The sequence below is a fragment of the Geospiza fortis genome, unplaced genomic scaffold (assembly GCF_000277835.1).
Source record: "Geospiza fortis unplaced genomic scaffold, GeoFor_1.0 scaffold29, whole genome shotgun sequence".
Taxonomy (NCBI): Eukaryota; Metazoa; Chordata; class Aves; order Passeriformes; family Thraupidae; genus Geospiza; species Geospiza fortis.
The window spans coordinates 3,970,972-3,979,748 of NW_005054349.1; the positions used below are offsets into that span (position 1 = coordinate 3,970,972).

General features: G+C 38.9%; 1 protein-coding gene across 6 annotated transcripts in view; it reads right to left on the reverse strand.

The window, feature by feature from the left end:
- Positions 1–8,777, reverse strand: part of DACH2 (dachshund family transcription factor 2) — a 240,786-nt gene that overhangs the window by 231,261 nt on the left and 748 nt on the right. The gene's annotated exons all lie outside the window — the stretch shown is intronic.

An 8,777-nucleotide genomic window follows, 5' to 3' on the forward strand; every position in this document is an offset into this window, starting at 1 on the left:
CCCCCCCCCCCCTGGCCCTGTCACTGTCACCAATGGCTCCACCCCACTGTCCCTGTCACCAATGGCTCCAGCCCACTGTCCCCATCACTGTCACCAATGGCTCCACCCCACTGTCCCTGTCACCAGGGTTAATCAGCACAAGTGCCAATCCCCACCCTGGCACACCACTGCTCCCTGGGCACCACGTGGGGATCCAGCAGCTCTGAGCATCACCATCCAGCCAATTCCCCATCCATGCTCCATCCATCCAGTCCAGATCACTCCAGTTTAGAGACAGGGAGAGCCCTTGTCTCAAAATGCACAAAGATGACCTCAAGAGGACCATGTTAGCCTCAGAAATTCTGTGATTCTGCAAAATGTGTTAGATTTGGAACTGTATACACAGCATGAAGTAACTCTGATGAACTTTTTAAAATAAAAAATATTCTGTTTTAATTCCACTGCCCCTTTAGGCTTGAAAACAGCAAAGAAGAAAGTCTTGGTGTTTTGCTGATTTAAAATACCATGAGGGCATCCCAGCTAAAAGTTCTCTTGCCACGGACTGGACAGAATTGAATTACATGTTGAGAATGTTCCTCACTTACATGGCTATGACAAGCACATAAAAAACTAAAGACTTTAACTAAGGAGACCAAAACAGTCCACACAGCCCTGTAAGTTTATTTAGCAATTTTAGTTCATGCCCATAGCAAATGAAATTTACACTAAATTTCTGGATTATTCTAAAGTCTCCCTCTCCAAAAATGAAGGTTGATTTCCATGGTTGAGAGAGCTTTGGAAAAATCCAGAAGTTTAGTTAAAACACATCATACATAAATTTGTGTGTATAGAAACATTTTGTCAATGAGTATGTGTGTATCTTAATTGCAAAAATCCTATATTAAATATAACTCCTGCTTTAACTTACAGGGGAGCTGATAGTGTTATCTGATAGAATATGAAAACTCTGATCACAGGAGCCTATGTCTGGGAACAAGAGTGAGGAAGACTAAGACCAGAAAATGCAAAATGCTGCTGAAAAACAGCCCTGAGATTCTTTCAAAGAAAAATCAGAGCTACCTCTAATCAAAATACTGTCATCCTACCAGAGACAGAAAGGATGAGGGGGTGGCATTCCACAGAGGCAGCACAACCTCCTGGCATGGAGCTCATTTCTGTGTCTGAGCACAGGAAACCCTCAAGTCTTGCAAGCTGTGAGATGTCTCAGGTTGAGCCTTGAGCACAACGTGACATATTTCAGTACATTTTAGTCATGAACAGACTGGACTCACTTTTAGACCAAATTAGTAGGTAACATCTTGATTATACATACTTTTCAGAGCCCCTGAAGTAATTTTTCCTCTGTTTAACAGAAGGAGCACAATCAAGAAAGAAACTCTAAAATCATTACAGGAGATGACCTCAAAATTCAAGATCTACCCTCCACTTTGTACATCACACACAACTACAGCCAGTGTTAAGGGCAACTGAACCCTTTAACTGAAATGGGAAAGTATTTCAAAATACTTAAGACTTCACCTGATTCACAGACACCATACATCACAGAAGGTACCCAGCTCAAGGAGGAGAGTAAACTAGTTCACTTGCTGGGAAAAATCTGAAGGAACATATATTAAGTATCTTTTCAATACTTACATTCCTATAAAATACATTTCAATACTTCAGTGACTACATGCCAAATCCTTAACTAATACTGTCACTGGAAACCTTCAATTAATGACAATATTCATGGAGCTTTATGTAGCATAGATAATAGTGCACATGCATAATATAGCAAGATAGCTCAAGTTTTACACATTAGTTGTAAAAAGCCCATTAATAAGGAATAATCCAATAAAAGCTCTGTTTGTCATGGCATTACCATACTTTTTAGTGTAAGAAAAAAGAGTCTCCTTCTTAAATAACTACTAAATGCTTGGGGTTCTAACATATTGCTGCAAGCTATAATGGTTATAACTGTTAATCCAATACACCTTTTATACAAACCCATAAACACACGAGTGGAAAAATAGCACAGATGTTCATCTCTAATGCAATTTCCATTCAATTTCCTAAGTGCAGTCCCTGTGTGCAAACTAGCTTAACGTTATGTTTAGCTTGCAAATTCTTTTAATAAATAATGAATGCAATAAAACTGGTAGATCAATGGCAAGCTGAGAAATCATAAAAAAGCCTTTTGTGCTCATGCTGTTGCCGATTTCAAACTTTAATCCAGCTACAGATCAATAGTACTTTTTCTTTTTAACCCATCCCATAGATAGCAGACAGAGTGGATGTAGGTTAAATGCCAGTACCAGATATCAATTTCCAGAAACTTGATAACATCAGGCACAATTGCAATCGAACATTTTATACCTTATCATAGGAACAATATACACTGCTAAACATCACACTTTAAAGCACTGCACAGTAATAAAAGGAGCACATTAATTGGGTTTGGTTCTTACTTTCTGGAGAAGTGGTATTTGTGAGTGAGTCACCAAAGGCTCTGACATAATCTATTTTAATGAGCAAAATGGGCTCAGCGGGTCAGGATGTACTGACAAGGGAATATAATCTCCCCACGTCTGCTAGTGACAATAAACTTTACACACACACACAAAACAACAGCACGGCTGCACTACCAAAAATTAAAGGCAAGCAAAGAAATTTCTGCTTTACAGGATTCGGATATTGGAACCTTCTGGGGCAGGTATCAAAGTACATTAGTTAATAGGTATCAGTGTTTCTTACAGGTTGTAGAATGGAGGGAGAGGGGAAACCCCATTACTGAGACACTTTGGATAACCCTGTTTTACCAAGAGGGAACAAAGATCAAAAGCTTGTAGCCCCGAGGGACAGTTCTAATATCAACCAGGATAAATCTAAATCACTAAGAATCATTACTAACTAACATACTTGTGCTAGGGAATGCAGGTTTAATCAGAACATATAAAAACCTTGCCTTACACATCCCAGACAGCAGGAACTCTGAAGCAGCCTCATTATGTTTGGGTTTGATATTAGTACTGTGCATGTAAATAATCATTAAAATCACACATTTCCATACACCTACAGGTTTTATTACACCGATAATCACACAAACAACTTACAAAAGCAACCAGCTGGGAACTTTCCATGTTTTTTAAAGTAAGGATTTGGATAACTTTGTTTGTAACTTCAGAAAATTCATAATTATCACCTCTGGAAAGGCACAAAAGAGATTCAAGATCCTACATTCAGCAAGTACAAGATCAGACCCAAAAACATAGGAACATGTTATTCTTCCAAAAGCAGGGTTCAGTACACATGTCCCACCTTTGATGAGAAGGGCTCAGATCCTAGAAACATTTTTAAGTTCTTTGCCCTTGTTCTGGAAGACGGCCCCTGGCATCAAAGGGAGGTTCACCTCAGCAAAGTCAAAACAGAGACTTTACAGCCCAGATTTCAACACCTTTTTAATAGTAATGCTGACAAACAGCCCTTACAAACACCAGTTCCAGCCTGAAAGCAGTGAAATAAACAAGACAATTCTTTAAAACATCTCATGAGCCTCATTTGAAATATTTACTGCAAAATTACTAAGGTAGGTAGAGACTAGCTTCTCACTCTAAGGCCACTGCCATACAATAAAACATGATTCTTTAATTCAGTGGGTTTTGCTGTGCTCCTCAGTCCTAGCAAAGTTGGTTTTCCCTGCCTTTCAAAGCAGGGCACAAACAGAGGCTGCGTGTGCAGCCACAGCCCCAGCGTGAGAATAATTCCCCATCCACAGAGCTGGTCCCTTCTGGAGGCTTTCTGAGTATAATGCTATTGCCACACATTGATATATTGGTGAGAGAAAGGCAAATATAACAATGCTAAAGCTTAAACTCATTTGAATAAACTGTGAATTTCTATTACATATATTGTTTCCTTTATCAAATTGGAACTACTGGAGCAAGAATACCAAGAATGCCAACATAAATCTAGATCCGTTACAGCCAGTTTCTCCAATTTATTCTCAGAAGCCTTAAAGACAAAAAGTCAAAGTTCTTCCATGTCAAGGAAAGATTAGGAAAAGGAACATTCCTGATAATTTTAAAAATGAAAATAAAAGCGTCACAGAGAGAAATCAGGTTTAACAAAATGATTGCACAAAATACTATTTTATCCTCTAAAGAAAAACAAAGATGACCACGAGTGGTTTAGTAAACACTGAGGAATAAAAGCTGTGCATAGCCTACGTGGGAAACAGATCTTCATTATTCATGGCTGAGTACTTTACACTTTGTGCTATCTTTTTCTCAGAATTTAAAACCTTTCCACAAAGACGCGTTCAAGCCTTTTATGGTTTGTGTTCCACAGGTTCTGTCCAAGATAATGGATATCAAACTAAACTGACCCGAAATTAACAGTGATCAACAACTTCTTCAACATATCTGGCCCTACATGGGGAGTAGTAGCAGAAACATAATAAACAAGTATTTTAAATCTAACAGATGTTGAATCCAGACATACTCAACTTTAAAAGAAAATTCTTAATGAGGTAAAAAAAGGAAAAAAGAAAAGCCTTACTTCAGCCTGTAATCAATTTGGACACGATGAAATTCTATTTATAGTAATACTTTTAACATGTTCTAGTCTTATATTATTTATTGGTATCATTCCTATTACAATGAAATATTAATGTTGAGAAAGTGGTTACTCTATTAAGGAGCTATCCTATGTTTAGATTTTAATATTGATCTCCACTATTTGGGAATAATTAATCATTCTGTAAGAATCTGCATCTGCCTGCGTTATAATACGATCAGAAGTTCAGCATCTTCCCCCACAATAATGCCAAGATTAAATTTATATTTTGACCTATTCCTAAAGGCAATTTAGTTATTCCAACAGAAGGGGGAAAAGGGGATACCGCCACTTTAAAAGCTTCAATCTCTTTGACATTGCTGGCAGTGTATGGGAACATTAATGCATCTGTCATGATAACAAGCTAAGAATAACATCTAGACATCAAACCGAGCAGAGAATCCATCTGAAGTGATTCATTCAGATCTGTCTCATTGATTTATTAAACACAGGGCAACATCTGCAGCCTCACAGAGCCGCTTGGCGAAATTAATGCAAGATCAATTCAAATGGAAAAAAGTGCAAAAGAGATAAATCAAAACACAATTTGCATGCAGTTCCACAATCAGGCTTATTGGGTGCAAATGCTCAATTTTCCTCCCAAAGCAAATGAGTTTAAATGTTGTTTTATCTTCGTAGAATTGTGTGATTTGAAGTGACAGTGAAGAGTTCTGCAGGTTGAAATGGTGAAAAGAAAAAAAGGAGAAGAAATGCTTGCAAAGACCTTTTGAATATGCAACAAGAATATCATTAATACCTAATTGTTTAGCTTTTTTGTCTTTGCTACAAAAACACAGTATTTTTCAGTTGTAGAAGTCTCAGTAGAAAATTGCATATGTATTATGCATATACACATGCAGGAATCATACAAATACTCCATTTTGGAGGAAAAGCATGTTATCCTTCAAATGGGGAGCTCTAGTGCTATGAAGAAAGAAGGGAATTTTAATCAAGGGTTCTCCAGATTAGATATGCATCTGATGAAAATATTCAAGTATTTTAGGAGTTTTGAACAGGCACAGACTTTCAAGATACCCAAAAAGAAAGAGGTATTTTTCCAAAAGCATAACTGCACCGCTCAAAAAGTGGGAGAATTCCTTTCTCCAGCTCAAGCAGAATCCACTTTGCCAGGGATCTCTCTCCAGAGTGTCTGAAGTGAGCCTCCTATCCAAGGAGAAGAGGGAAACTGAAAAACTGATCTTTATTTAAAAATGCTAACACCTCCAAAATTCATAGATTTGGCCAAGTCTGAATGCAGGCTAAATATCCACTTAGAGAAAGAAGTTTATGCACAATCAGATGGCCACATTTCCTATCAATATACAGGAAGCTGTGTGCAGTGCTACATGGCTGGATTGCTTTAATTATAATCTTGACATCAGTCTCCTAATAAAAGACAGAGTACTGCTGACTATAGGGTAGCTTTTAATAGTCAACATGACTAGACCCTCATTATCTCATGAAATTAAATGTCTGCATTTACTGCTTAAATTCATTTCTAAAGCCTTTTATTGTTTGTGAATAGCCGAAGTAATGCAAAATATTAGCTTAAATGGTTTCTTTAAATCATAAAAAATATGCCATGCACTGAAATACTCTTTTCTGGAATGTATTCTGATCATTCACTGAATAATCCAGACCAACCTATGCTTTTTCAGTGGCCAGTAGCATCCATCAAATACAGAACTGCATGGAAGAGGTTGTGATCACACTCATAATCCTATTTTTCAGGACTGACATATGTATTACCACAAACATGTTCTTACTACAGTTTTAAATTTCCTTTTAAAAATATGTCCTCATTATGGTTTGCCTTTTTTTTAGTTAACTAAATGTTATGCTTTACTACTAAATTTAAGCAATCCTCCATAACATAAGTAATATTCCAAGGTACTGCCCATCAGGAGCTAGATTTTGTCAGTATGTTGTACTCACTTGAGGGTGGGACCTGCAATGAAATGAGCAGTTAGTTTCATTTCACAAACCTTGCTTGCAAATTAAGAGCACACGGTGCTGGCTAAAAACAAACATTAGGAAGATTGTGTAAATATGTGAGTGACAATTTCAACAGCGCTACAGAAATACACAGGTCAGAGCTGCTGGACAGAGTAACTCCTGCTACAGAACACACACACTGAAAAACTTTCACCCACGGGTGTGTTTCTCTGAAGCTTGTACGAGCTCTGTAGACAAACTCAACTAGAAAAATGCAATAGAGTACGCAGGAGAAATAGAATTTATCTTTTTTTCAGTTATATATAATTGATGGTTTGCATCCCAATTCAAAAAATAACTGAAGTGCACACTAACGTAAGAGATGCCGACTTTTACAAGTTAATTACCAGTTAAAATAATGATATCCAGCATTTCTTACTGCTTTCACTGGCAGCTCTTGAGTTTACTGCAGCATTTCTACATTATTCAAATAAATACACAAATAGCTATCAAATTTTTAAGAATATTAACTAGAAGTGCAATGTACAGTATTCCGAGTTGAGAGCAGTACTTCCAAAAGATCACATATTTTCAAGCCTTTACTTTCCAAGTACAGAACTAAAAACTGTGTCTTTTAACAGTACTACTGCATTTGATTTGTTTGATAACGTGCACTGCAGTGCTTCCCAGGTAAACAAAAATAATTAAGTTTACTCGTGTATTTAACTATTTTTACCCAACATTCTCTCCAGTCAGTATGGACTGCTCAAGGGAAATAATAATCTGTAAATAAAATGAGGCATTAAGCATTTAATTAGCAGGACAGAATACAATTAACATTAAGTTACAATCCTTGAACAAAGTTTCAGGTGTGCTGATTACACTCCTGATGTGCTACACCTGAAACCGTGAATGTAAAACACCTGATGTGAGCAGGTTCTTCCAACCAGCGGAATCTTCGTGAGGCACAAAGAAGCAAAATGTAAAGGGATTTGCTACTCTTGAACAGGTAAAAATACGTTTTCATAGCAGTGTGGGGAGAGTTGAAGCACATTCAACACGTGAGTCTGAGCTGAGAGCTCTGCCTCATCGCCAGCCTTTCCAGGGCTCCGTTCCACTCTCTGCTCCTTTCAGCCCCTCCTGGAGCATCCCCTGGCTCCTCACCCACAGCTCCCCTTCCCAATCCTCCCTGCATTTCCCATTCCCTCGTCCTATCACTCCCATAAGTCTTTGTCAAAGAGAAGGGGGGAAAAAAAGTTGGGAAATAGAAGTTTTACACATTTAACACTGCAGCATTTCAAGATTTTGAAACGCTGGTGGTACAAGAGCAGAAATCATTAGACTGCATCTACAGACTGCATCATATCAACTGCCACAGATGCCTAATAAAAAACTTTGGCACAGTCACAGAAATTAACAAGATGTCTTTCTTTAACCATCAACTTTCATGCTAGTCGAATCTCAGAAACCTTTCACAGAAGCATTTACATGTTAAATGTGCCCCTTACTAATCTAATGTATTGGAATAAAATTAATGTGAGCCTCAGACCGTACTTCCAAACGCATCACTTAAATAAAGCCGTGGGTGTGATGTCATCGAGGTGCCTGACATTGAAACAGGCAGCGGGAGAAGGGGTTACAGAAACAGAACGAGAGCAAGGAAAAAAGCACATAGTTCATATTAACAGATCTAGGAATAAAGTGCATCTCTAAACTGCCACCTGTAATATAAAGTGATTTGAAACAGAGCAAACATTGCATCCAAGAATAACGCCCGGTCTGCTCCCGCTCCAGCAGCGAGGGCAGGATCAGGCCCCGCATGGCACGAAATTAAATTATTAAAGATAAAACCCCCGTTCGGTGCTAAGGGGGTCGAACCAGTGACACAAAGCCCTCAGTTACTAAACACGGGCACGCCGCTGGTCGGATATCGCACCCAAAGCTCGCCGAAGCGTCTGTAAAGAAAGTTTGCTGCCACAGAAAGCAGCAGCAGCACGCTGACATGGAAATGTTCCTGGAGACGTCCCTCACCAACTGCTGAAGCGGGGAATGGGAACTCCGGAGTGCCTGCCTTACACCCTGCCCCACGGCACCAGCGCTCCTGCCGAGCCCCGAGAGGGTTTTGTGTTTATTTAGATCATTATCATTTCTAAAGGCAGCAACCATGAGGTCACAAACCAGGATTATAACCCCGAGTATGCAGACCCAGCAGGGATCCGGGGGCTCGGTGACCGAAGCCGGGCAGGGCA